This window comes from Saimiri boliviensis, chromosome 10 (genome assembly GCF_048565385.1).
Source record: "Saimiri boliviensis isolate mSaiBol1 chromosome 10, mSaiBol1.pri, whole genome shotgun sequence".
Taxonomy (NCBI): Eukaryota; Metazoa; Chordata; class Mammalia; order Primates; family Cebidae; genus Saimiri; species Saimiri boliviensis.
In genome coordinates this window covers 79,675,791-79,702,800 of record NC_133458.1, presented here as the reverse complement: position 1 = coordinate 79,702,800, position 27,010 = coordinate 79,675,791, and the positions used below count along the sequence as shown (strand labels likewise).

At 34.8% G+C, this 27,010-nt stretch overlaps 1 long non-coding RNA gene across 2 annotated transcripts in view; it reads right to left on the bottom strand.

Moving 5' to 3' along the window:
- LOC141580104 (uncharacterized) overlaps positions 1 to 27,010 on the bottom strand; it is a 555,778-nt gene that overhangs the window by 332,764 nt on the left and 196,004 nt on the right. For both annotated transcript variants that reach the window (XR_012512140.1, XR_012512139.1), the window contains exon 2: positions 23,420 to 23,534. This is a non-coding gene — a long non-coding RNA (uncharacterized LOC141580104). The remainder of the gene's footprint in view (positions 1 to 23,419; positions 23,535 to 27,010) is intronic.

The window sequence follows — 27,010 nt, the reverse complement described above, 5'->3', positions numbered from 1 at the left end:
ACTAGATGTCAAAGACAGTTGTGCAAGATATGTCAATCACTCAGAAGTTCATTCCAAGCAAAAAAGCCCTGTTTACAATCTTCTCTGAGGGGTCAGCCTAAAGAAGCCACATTAGCCTGAAATTGTTATAGCACTATGGATTAGGGGTGAGGAGGAGGCACAAAAGAAGTCAATCCACATACTAATTAGCTGTTCATAAAAAGGCCTGACATAAAAAGTCATGATGATAATAATTTGCTGAATCCATCAGAATACTTATTTCAGGAGTAAAGAAAGTATAGGTCTACAGATAGTGAGAAGAAAAGCAGAAAAGAAAACTGGCAGGTAAGATCATTAATTACACATGACAGATAAGGGTGAACATTTCTTTCCACTTAATTATATAGATGTTGGAACCCTAAAGTGAAGTCACAAAGTTCTGATATTTGAGAATTGCCTTGAACCCTGAACAAGCAATCTGTAAGAGCCATCTGAAAGATCCCTCTCGATTTCTATTCTCATCTTGCAGTGCACCAGTCTTGAATAAATGAATTTCCCTCATTATTTGAAGAAACTGATTCTCTGTTTATTCCAACTTAAATTAAAAACAGGATAAGAAAAAAATATGGAAAGACTAGACAGAAATAAAAGTCATTACAGAGTCAAGAGAAAATATATAAAATATGACAATAAATATAAATGGGTTAAACACTTGAATCAAATGTAAAAGTAGCATTTTATTTTTTAAAAAATACATTTGGAGCTGAGCATTCTCACATAATAATAATGACAGTTACTGAACTAGGTGAAATTTGGACCCAGAAGGATGTTTTAGAATTCAGCTTTCAGTAATGAAGCTACAGATTGTATCAAGAGAAAGATACTAGCAAGAGAATCTGGCATGACGTCGTAAGGAATTAGCTGTAACTTTTTTTGAGTAAAGTCTGTGGGCTTTCAAAATGTGTAAGAAGCAGAACAGCACACAAGATAGCTTTTGCAAAACAGAAGATTCTGCCTCAAATCAAACAGCAAGTCTTCTCTGTGCAGTGTTAAGAATACTGGACATTAATTGGTTTCTTGAGCACAGATCGTAATCACCATGAGTAAAACAAGAAATAAATATTTTTCAATTTTTTTTTATCACATTTCAAAATTCCTTTAACATTCCTCTCTGTCTCTATCTCTCTGCCTCTGTGTATGTGTGTGTGTGGCAAGGGGATAGTTAATGATGAATTCGTGTGAATTCGCCTTTATCTCATTATCTAGTTTTGTCTCTTTCTGGTGGGAGGGCATGAGAAGGAGAGACAAAGAGATAACCTTCACAAGATGGATACAATATTCACAGAATCAGAGGCCTTGTATATTTTCTAAGACACAAGGAAGATGTTGGCATTCTCTGCATTAGAGGACTGTCACATTTTTGCTCACAGTTTCAGGACGAGTTGTAGGAAATGCTGCTTTCACATTTGATTTGGAAAAGAATATTGGACTGTGTGTAAATATGAAACCTTTGAGACTGCACCATCTGGATCCAGTGTTTGAAGTGATTTACACATGAAATAAAAAAGGAAAACCAAAATCTTCATCAAAGAGTGCTTAAAATTTTTTATTGGATTCACTACATTTATTTACTACCTCCAAACTGTACATAATTATGAATTAAAATGTAGTCCTTTACATTGTTGGCTTTTGTAACAATCATTAAACAAAAATCACTCAGGTGTTAAGATCGGGGATATCATTTGAGTGTTGCTTTTTGGCATTTTTTTTTTATCATCTGACTGTCTCCTGCTTCAATATATGCCTTTCCCATCCCAACGCACTCAATACACGTTGAGTTTAGTAAAAGTCATACATCATGCTAAGATGTAGGAAGCTAATGGTGAGTATTTTTAAACAACAGTCTCCACATTTTGGGGATAAGAAATATGTTGATAAAACAGACTCTGATCAAAGGGCTACAAAGTAACCACTTACTTTTTTAAGAATTTCAATAAAGACCATAATTATTGATGCCATATATGTTAAACAGAATTAAATGACTACTGAGTTGAATAGCATCACTCTGGTGATTTTGAAAATCATGTAAAATATTCTGGGATTCATTCTACCTCCTCATGTGGAAACTTCCAGGAGAAGCATGTGGGATTTCCAATTCAGGGAGTGTTGAAGGTGCTGCTGAATCACTATACTTTTTCCAAATTGATTCCCCCTAAATGATGGATAGCGCAGATTTGTGAGAAGTCAGCTTAAGCATCTAAGCTGCACAACCCTTCCACCTTCATAGTTCAACCCCGCAACACACATACATGCACACACATGGACAAGCACATATACGCATAGAGGTTTACATTTCTTGCCTCAGTAAATGCACTCAGATATCGCAAAGCAATTTTAAAACATTTTCCAGCTGGAATTCCAGAAGTCTAGGCTGTTTCAAGCTGGTCTGATCTCGAGGCTCAAGAAAGTGTCAGGAACTCAGTTTCCATTCCAATCTCTTTTATGCTTCCTCAGCATGTTTCTTCCTCATGTTGGCTTTTTGTGTTAGTTACGACTCTCTTCCTGTAGTGACTGGAGCTATATATTCTTTTCTGTGGTTCCCATAGAAAGAATAACAAGCCCCAGAATAGCAAGGAAGAATTCCTAGAATCTGCCACATTGAACCACTTAGGTCCTTAATAAAATGACTATGTCCAGGGGAATGGAACCTGCAGCTTGCATTAAGTCTCATGCCTACTTCCAGAAATACATTTTCTCCCGGCATCTTCTTAGGCTACTGAATATTCCTACACAATGGGGAAGCCAAGTTGACATTTACATATACTTCTGAATCACTGGGTAATCCTTTCTATTTCTTTGTCTGCTAAAGCCTGTTGCTAGATATATGCACTTTCAACAGTTACGTTTATAGATTTTAAATCATTTGCTTATTAGTTGTTGAATCAGTAATGGCATCAGGGATCCAAAACAGCCTGTTAATGAGAGTTGCGGGCAATTTTCAGTGGTTCAACGTCCAACCGGTTTTTCAGTAGGTATAAAATAGCATTTACAAAGTATACAAAGTTACTATTTTGAGGAGAGTTGAAACATACATTTCTCAACTGGTAGAGACCAGGTATCTAACCCATTACAGTACTGCATTCCCAAGGAATAGATCAGTGAATGGATAAATAACACAATAAAACAGAAAATCCAAAAAAGGCCAGGACAGCTTCCAACTAATACCTTGACTACATTTAACAGATATCATTGCAGCAATATTACTTTGGTTAAGACTAAACCAAGAGGGCTTAATGATTATGTTTATAATTACTTGCTTATAGTAAAAAGGAGTAAAGATTATCTTTTGTAAATGGCACAGGATAGCAGGAAAATGACCACACTTTATCTTAGATAGGGAACAAGCCTTTTAAACAGCAATCTCTCCTATAAGCAATGAGAAGTGTACACTATCAAACTGTGTCAATAAGTTGACTGAGCCTCACAGAAGTAAAGTAACCTGCTGTATATCTTGTGGACTGTAAGTGACAGATAGTCTATAACAATACAGAGGCTCAACCTTAGAGTGAAGCTAATTCTGCAGGGAGGGAGGGAGAAGAATCAGACACAAAAGAAACTAGCTCTACCTGACTCAAAATTCCAAACTTTTGTTAATACATGAGGCACATAAATGTTTTGCTCATTTATGAGCCAGTTTGACAAAATAGGCCTTTTAAATAATGTGTCTGCAATTGTATCCTCTAGAGGTAATCAATAGCTTATTAAACTTAACCATAATAATACATTATCACTATTTTGTTTCAGTCAGTTAATTTGCAAAACAATAGTAAAAGATCCTGCCCCACATGTAAGAATTTATTCCTCAGTTACTGGCACTGAATAAATACAGTGACCCTCTCTGGAAATGTCAGGGACTCAGAAAATAGCAGTATTCCACAAAGGAAAGAGCCAGGTGTTAGAGCTCCTGAGGAAGTCACAATTAAAAGCAGGCATGGTCAACCCTTAAACATAAACTGATGGCAATCAGAGCCCGATTTAGTTTGGAATGAAAACCAGTTTTATTTTCTTCAGCGTATAGTCTACTTTACTAAATATAAGAGGGAATAAGTTATGTACTCAGAGATTTCATCCAAGAGCATTGTTGCAGTACGTCTCCTGATTGTAAGCTACAGAGAGAGTGATACTGTATTAAAACACAATAAATAGATTGGCTGGGCACAGTGGCTCACACCTGTAACCCCAGCACACGGGAAGACCAAGGTAAGAAGATTGTTTGAGGCAAGGAATTTGAGACAAGCCTGAGCAACATAGCTAGACCCCTCCTCTCTCCTCCTCTCTCCTCCTGTCCCATCCCGTCCCCTCCTCTTTATCTTCTATTCTCTCTTCTCTTCCTTCTGTCTCTCTCACTGTCTACACACACGCATGCACACGCACACACACGCACACATACACACTCCTGCCACCTCAGCCTTCCTAGTAGCTGGGACATCAGGTGTACACCACCACACCCATCTATTATCTCTCTAGAGTCCCAGCTGCTGGGAAGGGTAAAGTGGGAGGATGACTTGAGTCCAGGAAATCGAGGCTGTAGTAACCCAAGATCTCACCATGGTATTATAGCCAAGAGAATAGAACAAGACCCTGTTTTTTTTGTTCATTTGTTTTTTTTTTTTTTTTTTGTTATTTGTTTGCTTGTTTTAGAAATATAAAGCCTATAATTACTATTTTATTCTCACAAATAATTACAAATGTCTTTCAAGCTCAACCAAAGAAATATGTTACTTAGGTTTCCAGATCGTTATCTTTTGCATCTTTTTTCTGCTGGCTTAGAGTAAAAGCAAGGATATAAAGCCATTGGTCTTAAAAAGCAAGTATGTGCCTTGTTTTGTAACTAATGAAAGCCACTAGTCCTTGTAAGCCTCTCTCCAAACCCATGGAACTGGGGGGGAGGGGGAGGGGAGGAAGGACCAAAAATAGCAGGATCAGCCTAAGGCTCAACACCTATTTTGCCCTTAGAGCAACACTGAAAGTTAATCATATGAATTTAATTTCCTTCTTACTGATTTTCTCTGATTTACACAGAAGGTATACACCATTGGAATGCTAACTCTATATCCTCATTTGATTATATACCAGAGAAAAGTTTGGAAATTCATTCACATATGTTATTTTTAAAGAGGATAGCTGGGCATATCTATTGAGGACAAAGGCAAAAACAGAGCACACAACACAATGTAAGACAGAACTTCTGCTGAACCTAAGGCATAGAGATAACTGATATGAAGTCATCTTGATATATTCTGGAATTTTTTAGAATATTCTAGAGGAGAAGCAGTTACAAATTTAGCTATAAGTTTTCTACATTGCTGACAGGCTCTTTTTGTACTAGTTTCTTCCTTACTGTTTTCTAGGCATAAAATTTCCTTGCTGTAATTCTAATATGCCACGTTTCTTTACTAGGACTTTTGCACTGGAAATTCGCCGTCTGGAAGAATCTTCCTCAGATATTTACTTCCCAATTATCTTACTTCTTTCAAGTGTCTGTTCAAATATTATCTCAACACTCTGATTACACTTTAATACAGTATCCTGCCCTCTCTTCCTGCCCAATCACCAGGTACACTCAAGTCCTCCTGACCTGTTCTACATTTTAATTCCATAGAACTCATCGCCATGTAGCACACCGTAATTTATAGTGTTATTCTGTTTATTGTTTATTGAGTCTCCTCCTGCTGGAATGTGAGCCCTGTGAGGGCAAAATCTTCACTTTTTTTTCCGATGACATATTCAAAGTGCCAAAACAGTACATAGAAGGCACTCAATAAGTATTTGTTGAAGCAAGGAAAGAATTCTAGCAAAATGTGATAGATAAGTGTGTAAGCTGCCTGGAAGTAGAATCACTACTTTACTCAGCAGTATATAGCTAATGCCTGTTATATAATGCCTCACGTATAGTAGATATCCCAGCAGTTTGTTGAATTAAATAATAAGTAAATAAGTTTATTTTATCTGAGACACAAATAAATTATGAATAAATAATTTATATGCAAATTTGAAAAATATTCTATAAAATAATAAGTATTTGATCTGAGTTTTAAAGTATTAGTATAGATAACCTGTTCAGGTTAAAATACTGCCAAAAAGATAGATAGGGGACCCTTTGAGAGTCAAACATATTATTTAGAAATCAGTTTTGAATCTATTAAAGAAATAAGTAAAACAAAACACTGAATTTCCTCCCAAAAGAAAAACATACTAAGCATTATATCCATCCATTTCTGTTTCATTTACAACACTTCTAGAGTTATGAGAAGTATGCAACCTGCTAAGTTAATATTCAAGAGCGAATTATAAATCCTCAGATTCATGCATCTTAAAAATATGTGAAAAAAGTAAAATACAATATTGAAGTAAAATAAAAAGCTGAAATTCCACATTTAAAAGAAATATTCCAAACTGTAAAATATAATAGGACTTCTAGAACATAAATAACATTTAGGTAAAATTACAACTGCATTTAAAGAAATGTATTACAGAAATACTGAAAAGACAAGACCACATTAAAAAGTTTTTCTTGTACAGGAAAGCAGCAGTATTTTACTTTTTCTGGGTGGCAACATTTCCAATGATTTCAAGCTTTTTTCCCCCCTAAAACTTAGGAAAAGCAACCACCAAGGCTTTGAGTTTAGTATTAAATAAAAATGTGAAATTAGATCATTGACTACAAAAATATTAAGTTAAAACACTCACCTCTGGGGACTGTGAGAAATGGATTTACCCTTGTTAAGGTATAGAATATTTCTACTACCCCAAGAAGTTTTCTTGTGCATCTTTCTAGTGGCCCTACTCCTATTTTCAGCTGAAGATAAGCACAATTTTAGTTTCTAGCATACAGTTAAATATGTTCTAGAAGCTTATATAAATTAGATCGTAGAGTATGTTTTTGTACTATTCTTTGAACTTAATTTGTGCATGGACTCTTTCATGTAACATATTTTTAAGACTCATCTATGATGTTCTTTGTATGAGTAGTTTTTCTTTTTGTTGCTATTTAGCGTTCCATTGTTTATCCATTCTCCTGTTGATGAACATATAGCTTGTTTCCAGTTGGAACTATTATTAATAAAGTTACTGTGAATTTTTGTGTATTTAGTGAACATATAACATTTCTCTTAAGTAAAACAGAAGAGTGATATTTCCGAGTCATATGGTAGGTTTATGTTTCAGTAATAAGAAAATCTCAAACATTTGTTCCAAAGTAATTATACCACATTATGTTCCCAGCAGAAACTTATGAGAGTTCCAGTTTCTCTACATCCTCACCAACACTTCATAGTGTCATTTTTTTGTGTCTTTTAGCTTTTTGACAAAATAAGCTCTGATAGTTTTTACTTGTATTTTTTGGCATTTTGTTTTAATGTGCATTTCCCTGGTATACTGACAAATATTACTGAGCATTTCTGATATGCTTGATGGCCATTCCTATACCTTTTCATCAAGGTCTCTGATTATTTTTTATTTAACTGTTTATTGTTGTTGTTATTGTAGTAGCTCTTTATACATCATAGGTAAGTTTTGTCAGATATATGTATTGCAACTCTTTGTTTTCCAGTTGCTATCTTATTTTTTTCATTTTCTTAAACTGGATTATTGAAAAGTAGTTTTTTCCTTTACAGTTTTGATAAATTCTCTGACCCTATTTCAAATGTGGAATTCTCAGAATCTCTCTTGGAAATACTGAGGTCACAAAATATTCTTTTATTTCTTCAACCAAATGTGGACCCCTAATTTTTCTATGACACGCATAATTACCATTATACTTTCAAATTTATTTAGACATATCAGGATTACATACCTGTTTGGATTTTCTGAGAAAGAATAACTTAATGACACCAAAACTAAAATCAGCTTCAAAAAGTTCATATAGAAGATTTGAAATTTTCAAAAATAGATTGACTCCTGAAAATTAACAAGTATATTAAAAAAAAACCTCAGCAGATATTATATAAAAATTCTAATATATCTAATTAGATTGGGCTATATATATATTTTCTTAATATTATATAGTATCCTCAGCCTAATTTTTGTTTTTGCTTATAATATTGACTATTAAATATAATTTTGCATGAAAAGTGTAAAATGCCTGAGTATGCTAATATACGAGATAAATGTTGAAATGAGTAGTTTCAGGTAGCTTCAGCATTTATTTAGAGATGGGTAGCTATAGAAAGAATACTGTTAAATCATGTTTTATTGCTGCTCCCCATTAACTGGCTATGTGGCCATGGGAGTCCTGCAGTCTTTTTTGACACTTAACGCTCCTAACTATAAAATGAGGGTAGAGAGCTTCCGAGAAACTTGTGCTACGATAATTTTGGTAGTCACATTTCATAGAAAAATGGCTATTTTGGATTTTGATTATATTTAAATATACTATCAGTTTCTGATACGTAATTGCTGTGTTTAGGTAGGTCATAGCTTTTAAAATCTTTCACAGGTAACTATTAAAAATCCAAATGCCTTTTATAAATGTACCTATATGTATTCTAAAAAGTGAATGTTTTCACTGTAAAATGACCCCCTATAATATGACCAGAAGCTGTAAGGCAACTATGCTTGTGAAATTAAAATACAGTTTTTGACAACAAATTTTAATATGGACCCAGAAAGCAACGTTTTACAAAAAAATAGACATATACGAAACTCACAGTGTCATATACACATGCTTTCTTGCCACAGACACTGTTTAATATACATTTCATTAACAATATACCCAATATTCATGCAAGAATATTGTGACTCAGGAAGGAGTGTCTTTATGCCAATCCTTGAGTTTTCAGTTATTTATTAATAATTACAGGAAACATCTTACAGTTTCCGTATTCTCTTTTTCATACTTAAGTAGATATCCTCTACGATTATCCTGGAGGACTCTTCTCTTCTTTGAAATTTGTTCACTTAGGCAGTTCAAGAAAAAGAAGAACTCCAAGGCTGAGTGTGCATACTTGAAATCAAAGGTAAGAGGAGTCAGGAGAAATGTCTGTAAGAGGGCTCATTAGGTCAAATATATTTTATCTAACAGGAAAACAAAAATTTCATAATATAGTCAATTATATTATTTCTCCTGCATATCCCTTATAATTTTTGTGTCCGAGCAAGGCTTTAACGGTAACTAGGGTATTTCAAAATATTACTTTCTTTCCCAATAATCAAAGCAAAACATTGTGTATCACTTCTATACAGAACAAGGGAAAATCGGGGGGAGGGGGAAATTTTCCTTTGCTGAGGGCCAGAGTAAAGGTGAAAGACATTTTAGTATGAGAAGCTAAGAGTTTCTGAAAATGTCAGCTCTTCATACGAAAATGTCAATTGTAAAGGAGATTTTATAAATGTTTTCTATGGGCAGAGAACATAGACTTTGAAAGTGTTTAAACGGACAGACTTTTATATGAGAACTTCAAATATTTTTGACATGCCCCAATGAATTTTATGGTCATTTATGTAGCCCCTCTGGAAAGAAATTAGTTCATTTTAGCATAGATCCTGAAATGTAATATTTAATATTTAACCTCTCATGGTTTCAAAGTGGATAAACCCTAAACATATCCAACACATAGTAGTAACTGCAGACTTTCCATGAGGAAAAGATGGGGGATGTTTTTTGACACCCATCTCCAGTCTATCTGGAGTAAAACAGTTGGTGGTAACTCTTAAACTCATCTTTCCATTAATTCTTGGTTTTAATATCCCCTTGGCTTGGTTGCTGGCTTCATGGAGCAGAGTCTTTGGGTGTATTTTCAAAGTACAACATGTGATTCAGGATCTCTATCAGATTCTCTGCATGGAAGGCTTTGCTTTTCTCAGTGACATTCCTCAAAATGCTGGCTCTAAGTCTCCAATTCTACGGTTTTCTTCCCACTCTAAAGCTGACTGCTCTCGTCTTCATTTTCTCTGCCAATGTAAGTATGTATTTGGATAGAGACAGTAAGAGAATAGATAGATGCCATTTGGCCAAATGAGGCCTTTTACCTCTGTCTTACTGCTGCTCCTACAGTACTCTATTTGTACCACATGTCATATCACTTGATTTCAAAATACATTATAGTCTACTTCTTATACATTTTCTTTTTTCCTCTAGAACCATGAATTCCACAGGACAAGGATTCTTCCCTGTTAATCTAGGATCTATTGTACTGCTAGGCACTCAGGAACAACAGAATATATGTATGTTATGTGCCAGTTTTAGCACTGGAGTCACAGAATGACTACATAGAGTTTCTCAGTCTTACTGGCCCACAAAATGTGTGAACCATTCTCTTGAAGCCATTGGTAGTAGCTACAATAGGTCATAAATTAGGTTAGAAAAGTTTATTTCATGTCCCTCAATCTCTTCTATTTTATACTTAGACCCTCTGTGAGAAAGCTTGATGCCCTGCAAATCATAACAATGGGTCTTTGAAAACATAGAGATTACAAATAAAAAAAAAAAAAAAACATCTTTTCTTCTGAGGACAACACAAATACATAGAGCCTCCTAGACATTTGTGGCTGAAAGGAACTGAATGGCTCTCCCATGATAGGGCTCCATGTAAGGAGAGACCAGAAAGGAGTAAGATTAAGTAGGGCAGGGATACTACAGCTTGGTTACTGAGTAAGCAGCTGTGATCCGTGCTGGACAGGGGTGAACACCGATGTCTTCATCCCTCTAGCTAACTAGGTTTTTTTTTTCCCCCCATGTATGACTTAGGAGTGGGACTTAGGAATGCAAGATGTTTTTTCCAACCCACAAATATGTTTCAATCATGAAGAAAAATCAGGAAGAAAAGGAAAGCAAATGAAATTCTAAATAAAGTTGCTTGAAAGGCAGGCTTCTTTCTTCCCCCCTTCGCTTCTCTCCTTTCTTTACTCCCTTTCTAATGTCTGTCAGTCTGTCCTTCCCTTCTCAGAAATAGTATCCTGTACCACCAGATTCGGCATAAATTATCCATGCTGCTTAATTATAAGGGAAGGTGAGGTAGACCAGCAACTGCTAAATCTGCCCATCGAATTTAAACTAAAACTTGCAGACCATTCATACTTAAGATCAGATTAGATCTTCTTTTATTATTAACTGATTCTTTGAGACATTTCGCTAAATGACAAATGGTGGGAACGTGGCGTGGAATCAAATTTCTAAGGATAGCTTTTCAGCTAATGATTTGTTTGAAAAACCTAAACTGATATTCAATTCTGAATAGGAAACTAGACCCAGTTTACACTGCAACTGGCTTGTCTGCTCTTCATCCGTCAAACAATGGGCTGAGTTTGAATAATTGATCTATATTGATTTACAATATAATGGCAACATGCCCCAACATCATAAAAGATTTATGTTTTTATTCAGTGTTTATGTTGATATCTTAAGTAGCAAGCACATCACACAGCACATCGCTATGTAGTGACAAGACCAAATGCTCTTTGGCAGAGCTTCAGTATAAAAATGAGAAGGTGTTGATTTCATTACCACTCTGGCAATACATTTGAAAGAGTGTTAATGACTATTAATGGCCTAGTCCTGAGCCAGAAGAATGCCTGAAGTCAGTGAAAGTGGCGTTTTATCTGCTCTTAAACATTAAAAAGAGAGAGCCTCCTACAGTTGCATTTGCAAGTGCCTTTCCTGCTCTACAAATAATCACATCCCCCACTTAAATAAGCTTTTAAAAATGTTGAAATTCAAGGCAAACCCAATTTCTGCACTCTGGAGGCTTTGCTCTCTTCCTTTTCTTTTTAAGGACTAACACATTTTGCTCTTGTCAAAAAGTATTTGAAGGTGAACGACAACAAAATTATTTTAAAGAAGACCTTTAGTCTCTTTTAAACTTTGCCGTATATAAACTTCATTGTTTCAGGTTTAAACGTCATTGTTTCAGGAAACAACCAGATGAGTTGTTTCCTGTTCTTGTTTATTTTTGGAGACACAGATGAGTCCAAACATTCTATGATGGAATGCACTATGAAGCTTGAATGTTTTCAGGGTTTGATTTTTTTTTCTTTCCTCAAACAAGTTTTCCTTTCCTTTTTTTTTTTTTTCTTTTTTGGTCCCTTGAGGATCCCAAATCAACAAGTTACTAGATGAGGAGTAGAAGCTTCTGTTTCAGAAATCACTACTGCAGATAGACAACAGAAAACAGATGCCAATTATTTGCCTACGGCTGCCACAAAACAAAACATTTTATGACATTTACTTTGCCTTAGCAGAACTGCCACTGATGCCAAAGAAACGTAAACTAGTCAAATTATCAGCAGCCGGTTTTGGAAATGTGAGGTATTATAATTTGGAATACTGCTCTACAGTTGGCCGTTCTGTGACCTACATATGTCTTTATATACTGATTCAACATGTAATTTGATATAAAATCAAGCACTTTAGCAGAACATAGAGACAATATGTGTAACTGATATGCACAATTAAATATTTGCTATAATTCAGTATCTTACGCATTTTCTTCTAATTTCACTAGTTTTTTGATTCAGGGATAAAGATAATTTCTGATGTTTGCTACTTGAAAGTAAGTTTCTTAAGACATATTTTTATTTCATGTGGCAAAAGCTTCAAATTAAACATCTTTCTTACACTGAATTCAGCTGAATTATTCATTGTTAATGTGATGTCACAAGCAATGTTTAAGTATTCTTCCTACAGTAGTTATGAGAGGCTTAATTTAGTCAGAAATGATAGTCACCTAGGCCCATAAGAATATAAAATTTTATACATAGTTTTAGATTAAGTGTGTTACATTTGAGACACATTTCTGAAGCAATGTCATGAGTGGACTTCTCTAAAAATAGCAGTTATGACAAATAAATTTCTGCCCATATGGCCATGATAATATGCTATGTTGATCTGGATTTGCAAATAATATCTTTTGAACATCTTATACAATGTGTGCCTAGTTCTCTTTCTTGTCATGGTGATTTGGGTTACCTGTTAAGGAGTGAAGAAAGGCAGCTAATACGTTTTAGTTGATAGTATGGATTTTCCACAAGCAATGTGGTATAACATCTGTCATACAAGGGTCTACATTGCCTCAAGAAGTTCCTGAGTGAAGGAGAACGAAGCTATATTAGGGGTTAGACTTATATCTCCCAGAGCTAGTTGAATATATAAGATGAAAAGTGATGATTAAAGTAAGTGAAAGAATATTTCTCCATATTTAATATGCACATAAATCACCAGAGATCATGTCAAATGCAGATTTTGATTCAGTAGTTCTGGGGCGGGACCCGAGGCTCTGATTTCTCTAAGTTTTGATGTAAGGATGTCAAGCAGCTTGTCTGTGGGTCACACTTTGAGAGGCAAAAGTGTAGATGACCTGTGGTAGGGCCATTCTTTACTGAGTAACACCAGTTTTCAGAAGTTAAGTATTTCCAACCTCCACATGCAAGGAGGTTGATTAACTTGCAGTCAGGACTCCGAGAACGCTATTCTAGCTCATTTCATGAGTATGATTGTCATCAGCCACCCGGTTTTAGTGTAGTGTATGGGGTCTGAATGACTGGCTATGTAAAACCTGCACCATCTTCTTCTTAGATATGGTAACGTCAAGGTCTTCCATGGTTTTTGTGTGTGTGTGTGTGTGTGTGTGTGTGTGTGTGTGTGTGTGCTTGCTCATATGGGAAGAAAGAGCAGAAACAAAATTAGAGGCAGAACCACATGTGAACATTACGGCATCATTACAAAAGAGGGAAAATATAACTGCATCCCTAGAAATGACCCAAACGAGTGGTGCGTCAAGTTCCCAGCAGCATGTCTTCTTAACTTAAGCATCAATCACATGAAACATCTAGATAATTATGATAGCAAAGGAGAGGGAAATTTAATCACATTTGTCTTTGATCCCATCCTTTCTAGAAACAGAATCTGTATATGGGCATGGATTCTATATAATACTTTAGCATCTTTGATCGACATTCATTTGGCTAGCATTTAAAGTTCATCTCTACCTATTATACACCATCTCCAGTCAAAGGAAGTCTTCCTATCAAATTAAAACCACAAAGATCATTTCTAGCTAACATTCTCTGCACTCTTACATCTTCCTCACCATACTCCCCAAACACCTGGGGCAAATTTATGGATGCTTCTTCAGCAGACAGGAATTTTGGCAGATTTCTTTTTTAGCTGGGGAACACCTGGCAGGATGTCATAGTCAATTAGGGAAAAAGGAACATTTAATATCCTTTGAGAAGATTCAGTACTCACAGCCACATTAGAGGATAGATCGTAAACCACATCACACTTCTCCCACCCAACTCCCAGTCCCCAAGTATCACTGATCCTTTCACAGATGTTTTTCTCTTTATAAAATACTTTGCATGTGCTCTACCTGTCCTTACAACCCCATGCCTGAAGTGTTGCAGTTGTCTTCTAACTGGTGTGCCTGTATCACATGTTCATTATTTTAAATAACAGTATCTCATTATTCTACCAGTACTCTGTCAGTAGTTGGTTTAACAACCCTTATCAACATCCTTTAGCTATAACAGTAAGTCAGAATTCCACACTCTGTCATTCGAGTTGTCCACAAAATATATCAACAACATTTTTTGAAATCTCAAAAGTTAGCTTCTTTCAATATCCCAAACAATCCATGCTTTATGATCATGTCTGCTTAGATTTTACTGATTTATAACCATTGAGCTGTATCTAAACACTTTTCCAGTAATTTTTCCTTGATATCTCTTGACCACACCAGTTTTTACTGATTTCTACCATAGCAGTAATTACTACTCATTTTATTGTTTGTTAATATGCTGCCTCATGTTTTGTTTCTCTTGCTATTATTTGATTTTTAAACATTATGTTTGTTATATATAGAAGTCTTGGGCCTCCATGAGGTTTCAGAAGGTAAACATTGGAGTCAGTCTAGATTTCAGTCTCAATGAATGAACAGTAATTGTCATCTGTAAATCAGGGATGAAAGCATTCATCTTTCACGATTATGGTGGGGTTTCAGAGACAATAAAGATAACACACCTAGAATAGTTCCGGATAATAGTTTTGTTTTCAGATAATGTTAGTTTTTCTTAACTGTTCAATATTAAGGACTTTGCAAGATGTGACATACATTCACCATACTATATAAAAAGGGCTCTGCAAAAAGGAGAGACATGAGATAGAAAAATATGTATTTCATTAAACTGTGTTGCATAAATGTTAATCTGTAACTAAGGATTATTCTATGGAATTATGTGATGGAAACACTAGCTAATTTATTATGAGTCTACTGTTATTTTAATGCACTTCTTCTATGGCTATATGGAATACATTCATGGCTTCTATCCCCCTTTAAGACATTATCATTTACTTGATGTAAGTGAACCTTTCATAATAACTCATCATCAGTACACAGAATATAGGATGACTTTAGTGAAATAATTAACTGGAATCAGAAGAAAATCTAAAAATGGATCTCACAAATAATTTTTTCTCAGGAAATCTAAACATAATCTAGGTTTGACCTACACTATGAGCCTAAATAGGCTAACCCAAGGCCTTTAAGAGGAAAATATAATTTATTTCCACACAAATACTGCAAAATATAGCACATAGTAGATGTTTAATGACTTTTCACTGAATGAGTGAATAAATGAATGATTATTCTAAAATTTGTATGGCTCTCTAGTAATAGCTTTGTCTTATTATTGAAAGATTTTAAATCTCTGATAAAATACTTTAAATATTCTAGTAAATACGTTTACTAATTCACTCTATTAATATAAATATTTACTAATTCTACCATATGTTAAAGTATATAGTAATTTGGAGATATGGAAATTAATGTCTGAATATATGCCATCAAAAAATGTTTAGCAGCAGTGGCAGTGTGTGCCCATCACTGCACCCCATATATTTTTAAAATAAAATTTATAACTATTAATACAATTTGGGTATTTAAAGATTAGATATTATGTTTTATGTGTTGCTGATATAATTAATTTTGTTTCATCAAACCCATACATCTTGTCCACTCAGTGTAAAGCCAGATTTTCATGAATGGCCTATTTAATTAAAGATATGATTTCTCTTCCGTGTCATCTACAATACCAGTGAAAGCAGAACATCTCTAAAGTACTAGAATTTTAAAGGCAGTTTTCTGGAGCCACTTTTGGAGAACATTATTAGAATTAGGTGTTTATGTAAAATGACTTTTTTGTATATGACAATATTTCCTAAATGCCTTTTATGACTTTCTCTTGAAGATTTATTATGGTATTACAAACATGCTTTTGACATCTATAGACAACTAAACAAATTAACTTGCCCAGTAGAACTTATGAGTATTAGTGTTCAAAGCATCCACTTGCCTCACAACCAAATATTGTTGTGTAGATTTTCAGTCTTTATGTGAGCAATCTTTCTCTGGAAGATTTGAAGTCATCCTTCATTTGTTTAGTAAACTAGAAAACCATTTTGCTGTAGTCAAACTCTGAATTTAACTGCCTCCCTTTCTCTGTTTACTTCATTAAAATGTAGCTTAATTTATAATCAGCACTCCATTTTCTTGAGACAAAAATTAATCACAGTAAGTTTGGTGGATTCATTCTATCAAGGGTGAATCCAGCTTCATGATTCTGAAAATCTACAGTGGACTGTAGGATAATCATCAATGTCAGTAAGAATTTTCATTTAATTTTTGAAATCAACATGTGTTGATCTTAAAGGAAAAGGTTAAAAGGAATAATATATTGAAAGCTGAAACAGGTAGTGCTAATGTCACACCTACACTGTATCATTCTACATTTGCGTCGTCAGTATTTTATGACATCATGTTGATTCATGTTCACAAGGCAAATTTCGTGTAATCATGATCAAGGAATTATCATTTCATTTTTTAAAAGCATAAGAAAATATTAAATGGCATATAATTTCATAAACCTTGACTTATAGTTGGAAACTATATTTGGCATTTGCTACATTTAAAAAGTGAATTCATGATTTTTGGCCAGTATATTCCCTTTGGCAGCGTGTCTATTATCTGAAATTACATAGGACAGTGTGGCATTAAGACTGGCTTATTATGTGGTTTCAGTAAGATGAGAAACATTAATTTCTCAAATAACCAAGAGTCAAATTATATTTCAGGCTAAATAAAAATCAAGAAAGATGTTCTCATATATTGAACTGAAATTAAGAATCTGGTTACGTTATTGATTCATTATCTCTATGGTGTGCAAAAATTATTTCTTCCTCATTTTTAGTAGATCCTAGACATGTTTTAATTCTCCCTTTAGGAACTAAGGTGACAGCATGTGGTGAAACTTAGAAGCTCTTTTTATGTTAAATAAAATTTAATGTGAAAATACATAAATGGATACTTTTTATTTAGAGCAGTGGTCCCCAACCCCCCAGCCACACAATGGTACCAGTTTGTGGCCTCCTAGTAACCAGGCTACATGGCAGGAGGTAAGCAGAGGGCAAGGAAGCAAAGCTTTATCTGTTTTTACAGCTGCTCCTCATTGTTCGCATTACCTCCTGAGCTCTGTCTCCTGTCAGATCAGTGGTGGCATTAGATTTTCACAGGAGCATGAACCCTACTCTGAACTGCACATGTGAGGAATCTAGGTTGCATGCTACTTATGAGCATCTAATGCTTGATGATCTGTCACTGTCTCCCATAACCCCCACATGGGACCAGCTAGTTTCAGGAAAACAAGCTCACAGCTCCTACTGATTCTACATTATGGTGTGTTATGTAATTATTTTATTATATATTCCAATGAAATTATAATAAAAATTGTGTGCAAAATAAATGTAATGTGCTTGAACCATCCTGAAACCATCACCCAACACTGAGCCTATGGAAAAATTGTCTTCCACAAAACTGGTCCCTGGTGCCAGAAAGACTGGGGACTGCTGATTTAGAGTGTATCTGCTTATTTATACATATGAAGCTATGTTCAGATTATGACACATTCTAATCTACAACAGGAAAGGATAATTTGGAAACTCTTCAACTAGTATTTGAAATAAATAGCTATCATCAGAATTAATATATTTAATAAAATACTGTTTATCAGTGAAGATCATTATTAACCTAAGTAGATATAAGTTCGTTTGTGTGTACTTAGTCTGAATTTCAGAAAAAGTCATAGATTTTACTGGATCTTTTTAATGTAAATATTTCACTGGTGTTCCTATTGAAATTCTGCCTCACTGAAGAAAATTTCTTCTATTTCTCTCGTTATCTCTTATACAATGTGTTGCTTCCCTTGGATTTTCTTTGCATTTTCTGTAGTTTTTACTTGTTTCTCTGAGTAAATGATTAGTTTTTTAACAGGTTTCAGCACTCTTAATAAGTATCCACAAGTACCCAGCATATTCTAATTTGGCTTAATCCACATTATAGTAAATCTCTAAGTAAGTTCTTCATTGTCCCTGGCAAAGTAGTTGCTTAGTGCAATTATTAGCTTAGAATAAAGGAGACAAAAAAAAGGAGTGAAAATGTTTGTTAGTAAGGAATGGCTAAACACATGTCAAATTTTAATGTAAAACATTTATCCATGTATTCATTAAGCTAATCAAATTTGACACTGGATAAATACAAAAAGATTTGCATGGAGAAATATCACAGTCAAACTTCTGACTGCCAAAACTAAGACGAGGTGTAGTGGCTCACACCTGTAATCCCAGAAATTTGGCAAGCCAAGATAGGTGGATGACTTGAAGCCAGGAGTGGGAGAACAACCTGGCCAACAAGGTGAAACCCTATCTCTACTAAAAATGCCAAATATTAGCCAGGTGTGGTGTTCCATATCTGTAATCCCAGCTACTCAGGAGGCTGAGCCATGAGAATTGCTTTAACCCAGTAGGGCTGCAGTGTGCCAAGGAGGGTTACAGTGATCTAAGATTGTGCCACTGCACTCTAGCCTGGGTGACAGAGCAAGATGCTGACACCCCCCAAAAAAACAATTAACAACAACAACAAAATAGGCTGGACCCAGGGGCTCACACCTGTAAGGTTGCACCTTGGGAGGCAGAAGTTCACAGATTACTTGAGGCGAGGAGTTTGCAAATCACCTTGCCAACATTGCCAAGCCTCGTTTCTACTAAAATTACAAAAATTGGCCAGGCATGTTGGCATGCACCTGTGGTCCCAGCTACTCAGGAGGTTGAGGCAGGAGAATCATGTGAACCTGGGAGATGGAGGTTGCAGTGAACAGAAATCACACCAGTACACTACAGCCTGGGCAACACAGGGAGATTCTCTCTCTCAAAACAAACAAATAAACTAACAACAACAAAACCAACCAAGTAAGAAAAGAAAAAGAAAGCCATCAAAACAATGATATTAAAAACTATTTAGCACATAAAAGGGAATTATAATAAAATTAACATCTTATCAGAATTAATGACAGCTAGAATGCAGTGAGGTGGCATATTTATATATCTAAAAAAAAATGAAGATGTCAAGTACTAATTCAATGATCAGTAAAACTACCCTTCAAAAATTAGAATAAAAATAGAGGTAATCCTTGCCTGTTCCCCAAGACCTGTACCTAACTGAAACCTATAGAACAGTCCAACTAACAGCAACTGAATACATGTTCTTTCCAAGGGCATATAGAAAATTTACCATGACAGACCTTATGCTAAGCCATCACATTGTAATCAATAATCAGCTTTAAAAACAATAAAATAAAGTATGATCTCAAAATAAAGACATTAAATTAGAAATCAACAACAGAAGGAAACTATGAAAATTTTAATCTTCAGAAAATAAATCGTTAAATACTAAACTACCCATGGATCAAAAGATAACTTACAGGACAAATGAGAAACTACTTTAAAATGACTGAAAGTTGAATCACACCCTAAAAAGAAAAATTAAGCAATGTAGGCAAAGCCGTAGAGAAAAAATTTTTAGTTGTAAATGCTCATGTAAAATAAAATCTCAAATGAAAACATTTCTACCTTAAGAAACTAGCAAAATGAGAATAAATGAACTCAAAGACAGCATAAAAAATAAAGATTAGAAAGAATTAGTAAAACTAAGAAAAGAGAAAATCAATGAAACCAAAAGCAGGTTCTCTGGAAAAATTAGCAAAATTGACAAAAGTTTATATATACTGAACAAGAAAAAAGAGACACAATTTTTTTTAATCCAAAATGAAAAATAGTTTATAAGAGATTTTACAGAAATTAAAATATATGTAAGAGAATAAAAGCAACTTTATGCTGAAAAATTAGACAACTTAAATAAATGGATAAAGTTTAAAATAAAACAAAATTGTATATACTGACAAGAAAAGAAATAGAAAATGTGAATAAACATATACCAAGCAAAGCAGTTACACTGGCTATTAAAATGATTCCAGGAAATAAAAATTCAGATTCAGGTGATATTACAGGTAAATTATATCAAATACTATTAAAATACATGACATGAATCATTCATAAAATCTTAAAGATTTCAGAGGCTGGAACACTTTTCAACTCAATGTAAGTTGTCCCAGTGCTAGCTCCAGACAAAAATGTCAAAAAAAAAAAACCCTACACATCAATATTTCTCATGAATATAGACAAAAAGTCAATAAAATATTTGCAGCTCACACTCAGCAACACATTAAAAATATGAGACATCATGACCAAGTGAAACTTATCCCAGACAGAATTATCACACACAGAATTTGTTTTACAAGGTTAGTTTTTACAACCCCTCCACAAAAGTTGTTCAAACCTTTAGCTTTTATCTAAGTTAAGGCAATCTTTTAACCATCTAAACTGTCAAAGATTACATCCTCATGACTTATAATCCTTTTTTTTTTTTTGAGACAAAGCCTCACTCTGTTGCCCAGGCAGGCGTCCAGTGGAACGATCTTGGTTCACTGCAACTTTCACCTCCCAAGTTCAAGAGATTCTCTGCCTGAGCCTTCCAAGTAGCTTGTATTAGAGGTATGTGACACCATGCTTGGCTAATTTTTGTACTTTTAATAGAGACAGGGTTTCACCATAGTGGCCATGTTAGTCTCAAACTCCTGATCTCAATTGATCCTCCCACCCGCAGGGCCATGTTCTTGTAATCTTTAACCAAAACACATTTTACTCTCCTCATACACCTTGCATGTATTAATACAACTATTTTTTTCGGTAGTCTTAATTTCATGTTGTAATGGTAACTCAGGAAATTTTACTTTTGGTACACAAATTTTCTTTCACGAGTCTGGTCATGACTTACACAGACCACTTACAACATGCTTGGATTTTCTGACTTGTCCTAAACATCCCTCTTTTTGAACAACCAGTTATTTTAATTTAAGACAAGAATTTACCATATGAGATTCTCTCTTATAAAAACTCTGCTCTTTATAACCTTCTTGGCATAGCGAGGGGGTATGGCTAATCCAACATATCCCAAGGCCTTATCTAGACTCTAAGGTGTTCGAGGTAGGTAAATTAAACAATCTTCAAATATCACAGCAGTTTATGACCTTAACGATTTTAGCAAACCTAATATCAAGCTGCATAATTTAGACTAAATGTACTTATTTTACCAATAATCTTTAAAACTCTTTATTTCCCAAAGAATGCTAAAGTTATGTGAACTAAAAGGAATTAAAGTTTTAATATTTATTTCAAAATATTTAAGCACTTATTTTTCTTTAAGCCAGCTGATTAGAGCTCTTTTATACAAACATCACACACATTATACTTACATAACTACACAGACAGACCACAAGAAGATCTGGTAGTTATAAGATTTTTCATTTGTTGTAAGATTTTTTCAAATTTCAAAAAATTGTTTTGAATTTTCTTAACTGGATTACTGGCTTTAGGGTACATCCTTCAAGAAATAGGGCTAGGAACACATGCAGTGTTTATAAAATCTACAATATTCAAAGGTAGCTCAAAGACAGAAAAATTCAAGAAGGGAAGCCAGAAGTTGTTCGTGAAGGGGAAGAGAACTATCAAATGGTAAATGTCACACAGGGGCCAACCAGAAAGTACTCATTTCCTAAGCCAGGACTGAACCTGGGCCACCACTGTAAAATGGAAGAAACCAAAAGAAAGTATTGACACATGGTTACAAGGTTAAGCTCCCAAAAACATAAAACAAGATGAAGATCTCTTCCAGTTTTTCTTTGTTTTTCAGAGACCTGGAGCAAACTTTGTAACTGTCCAGCTTGTTGTATCATCTTGAAAAGTGAGTTTATGGGGTCCTAAGCCCATGTTCTATCCTAAGGTACCCCTATTCATGACAGAATGACACGGAAAGACAAACTCATAGCTTAAGACTAGCCTCAGAATCCTTTTTAGTATTAATCAAAACTTTCCAGAGGAGATAAACGTGGTTTTCATCATTCATTCAACTGATATGTAGAGAGAGAGACAGAGAGAGAGAGAGGGAGGGAGAGAGAGAGAGAGAGGCCAGAAACCTGACTGGTAAGAAATTCCTCACCTTTTGCCAGGATGTCAGGTTTCTGGGTTCCCCTTCCATGAGCAGCCCTAACTACCTTGCTTGCCACACCATACCTCTGGGGGCCAAGCTGCATCACAAAAGAAAATTATAGAACCATAGGCAAAATCCCCTTCATCTTGCAAGATGCTGCCAAAAAGGTTTCATGGTGCAACCAAATTAACATTTTCCATTCTGGCCAGAGCAAAATACATGTGACAAAATATAGACACTAGCCACTCTACTTAGCACCCAATATTGAACTGGCAAAGGTCAGATTTGCACCTAGTTGGACCCTGTCACTTTTAATCCATTTTTAAACAAGAGGGAATTTACTGAGGGAAGGGCTTCTAAGCCAATCCTACCCTTTACTCAGGTAAAATGCACACCATTACCTATCTAAAGTCATCCAGTGGGTGCTACGGTCTATTTTCTTTGGCTCGGGATAGCAATTAAAGTTCAACAGACTTAATTTTGAGGAACCCTTGTTTTCAAATTCACTTCAATGCATTGTTGTTTATTCAGAATGTTCCACTGTCAGTTATCTTTAGTAAGATTTCACCATTTCTGTTAAGACTTTGCTGCTTCCTGGGCCTAGTGTGTAAGATGAAAGGGATTAAGTTTTTTAGAATAAGAATCCCATTTCCAGCAAAAATAGCAGTTTTGCTTACAGGTTCCTTGATTAACTTAGCCAGTGATTTTTCTACTGAAGAATCCAAGAAAAATGAAACAAAGAACACAAAAATCCCTGCAAATTTTCAAGCCAAACGTTACAACCCCTGCAATATTGCCATTTACTACCAGTTTCTATCTGACCCAGTCAGATACAAGGGGCCTCTAACTATATCCAAGCTAGTTAATTACCAGATCAAATCTGATCTGGGACACAGTCCAGCTTCTGTTACTACTTTCAAAACTGAGTTTAGAACAGAAATTTGCTCAGAGAAACTCAGAAGATTCAAAACACAAATCCATGGAGCTCTGAAATCCAAGAGAGAACTTACCCAATGCTGTGAGACATCAAAGGACAAAAGTGGGTCCTTGCAGGTACCTTGCTTGTTCACTCAGCAATCCAGGGGTGTCATTAAAGTTTTACTTTAACCACCCTTCTGACACCATCTGTTAAAGGAAAAACTTCAAATTAAATTTAAAGGAGTTTAACTGAACAATGAACAATTCACAAACTGGGCAGCCCTCAGAATCACAGAAGATTCAGAGAGACTCCTTGCCCTGCATTTTTCTATATCCTACTTTTAGATCTACTTTGTATTAAATTGGTTATAATGCAGTTTAACTTTCTAAAACATACAAAAAACTTACAAGAATCTTTGATGTTAAAAAAATCACACATGTAGAATTTTATTTTAGTTACTTCAAACTACTCAGTAATCTAATTAGCTAAAAGCATACAATAAAATTTATTCTGTACTTTTAGCTTCCAAGTTATCATATAACCATAATAACATTTGTCTCAACTTAATATTGCGTTTATCAGTATTAATCTCAACATACTGATATTTTATTAAAAGTTTTTAGACATAAATTTCACATATACTTGATAAAGCACTCAGCTCCTCCTAGTGGATGCTAAGCTTTAGCTGATGGGTATCAATATTTTCATATTTTAATAATGTTATAGTTTTAAGTATGTGTTTAAAATTCATAGAATATAAAGCAAATTGTGCCTATAAAGTTGAAAACAAATTATGAAAAATGTGAAAAACTGCTTTTTAAATAAAATCAGTTGACTTTAAGTGGCACTTAATTACTCTCATGTTATTAAATATATTAAAAAGTCATAATGGAGATTTCAGTCAATGAGGTATTCATTGATTTTCCACTCATTCTGTTAAACTTTACAATTCCCTGTCAATGAAAATAATAAGTAACCGGGAGAAAAAAGGAAGTAAATAACATTGAAACTTATGTTTTTAAAAGGTAGGGTACAGAAGATTTTTAACTATTGTATTAATGAGCAGAAATAAAATACAAAGTATGATTTGAAAGAAATATACAGAATCGATGGCAGTATTCAGCTCTTTCCGGTGGGTGGGTGACACGCTTGTGAAGGAAAATACATTGCCTAAAAACCATACCCATGTGTGATGGAGTGTGCATCTGTTCAATACAGGCCAAGCCAAAATCTGCAGGTGTCAAAACGCCAGTAGTACACACAAAATGATGGAAATGAAGACAAATTATCTTTTGAAAAGTACCAATGTTCATAAATTTTTCTTAATTCTGCATGCATGGAGATATCATTGGCTTTCCTCCCCTTTATCATGTTGTCTGTGCTAATTGACAGAAGTCAAAAAAATGAACAAGAAAAAACGCCCTCTCTGCAATCAACAGAGCAGGCATGTAACTAGCCTGACATTTTATCAGTTCTAGGAAATCCCTGGATAACAGCACCACTGTCTTCATTTTTCCTAAAAATCAGATTAGAAAGATGAGGTCCAATTGTTGGCATAAAACGTTTTAGAAACGTTTCTGTCAAGTGTGGAAAAGACTTGTAGATTTTGTGAATTATTGTTCCTATGTTTGTGCACTGAGAAACCAAAGTTACAAATTACAGATGCCACTCATTCATTTGTCCTTGGGTCTGCAAAATGACTCTAGATGACCTTCTGAAAATGACAATCTGAATTATGAAAATAATTTTGTCTCTGATAAGATTCTCTCTGAGCTATTAAGATAGGCACATTGATTGAACAGTTATTTGCCATCCTACAAGAACACATGGTTTGCAAATGTGAGTTATAAATATTTCATTTAAGAACCTTAATTATCTAATAAATATAATAAACCTCATATTACTATATACTTTAATAAAGTACTTCAAGTAGGTTCATTCATTTCTCAAACAATCCTGTGAAATAGGAAGTCTGACATTTTTATTATCTGATTACAGATGTGAAAAAATGCAATGGCTCACATAGAGTCATGCACATATAAACTGTAGTGGCAACACTGGAACTCAAGTGTTTTGATTTTTACCCTTACACCTGTTCTGTTATGCCATCCTGTTTTTATTGTTAAGAATTCAAATCTTAATTTTTGTAATCTTCATTTGTACCATTCATGGATTGTTACTTAGTAATACATAAAGCCACCTATTAAACATAGTATGCAAATTTATGCCTTGCTTTTCACACATGTACAGGCAATACAAACATATAGTGGTAACCCATTTACCGTATCAGTGGGTCAGTAAGCCAACCTAATTACCATTAGAACTTAAAAATAAAGACAATATCAAATAAACAGATTATCATAAAATAGAATTAGCCACGATTTGCACACCATATAACCAGAAATTCTTTATCTGTATTACTTTCCTAGGACTGCTGTAACAAGGCAACATTAAACTGGGCAACAAATGTAAGAATTTAATTTCTCTTAATTCCTAAAATGTACAAAATTAATTTCTAGAGGCTAGAAATCCAAAATCAAGGTGTTAGCAGAGCCCTGCTCCCCCTGAAGGGTCTAGAAAAAAAATTCTCCCCTGCCTCTTAGTAGCCTCAGGTGACTTCAGGGTTGTAGCAGTGTAACTCCAATACTTGCCTCTTTTGCCATTAAGATTCTTCCCTGTGTGTGTCTGCACATTTGGAGCTTTTCTGTATATAAAAATAACTGTCATGCCAGACTTAAGTACCATTTTTAATTTCTCGTGACTTAGTTCTAACTAACTACATCTGGAAAGACTTTATTTCCAAATAAGATCACATTCTAAAGTTCCAGGTGGACTTGAAATTTGGGAGAACACACTTACCAGCTACCTATAGCAATCTCCCCTTCCTTCCATAACATAAAGTTAGAGTTCCTTTTTTCCTTTGTCTCAGAGTCACTGGAACTCTCATATATTACAGAGTTCTTTTTAATCTTACTTAATCTAAGGTATTATATAGATGTACTAAGCATTATAGGTAAAGGACAATAAAGGAAGAGGAGAAACTGGTTTTAGTAGCACAGCCTAATTGTGGGCTCACCATTTTATATTTTTACCGTATTAGTTTGTTTTCAGGCTGCTGATAAAGACAGACCTGAGACTTGGCAATTTACAAAAGAAAAAGGTTTAATGGAGTTACAACTCCACATGGCCGGGGAGGTCTCACAATCATGGCAGAAAGCCAGGAGGAGCAAGTCACATCTTATACGGATGGCAGCCGGTCAAGAGAAAGCTTGTGCAGAAAAATTTTAATTCTTAGGTACTGTGGTGGTCATTAGAGTTTTTTGATAACTATTAATTTTTCTCCCAACTTCTGGCACATAGCAGGATTGCAATCAGTGGCCCTTTATAGGTAGGGCCATGTCAATGAGTTGTGAGCAGAAGAGACATGTGTCACTTCTAGACTGGAATAATTGTCCATAAACTCTTTCTAGATCTCCTTTTTATCTGAACAGAACCTCCTGCCAACATGCATTAAAGGTACAGCATAAGTGAGCAATAAACTTTTGTTGTTTAATAGCACAGATACTCAGGTGATATTTGCTACCATAAACTTTTCTGACAAATACAAATGCTATTTTGCAAGCTTACCTGATGGTATCTAATGTCCTATATGACATACTAGATTATGAATTCATGAGAGTCA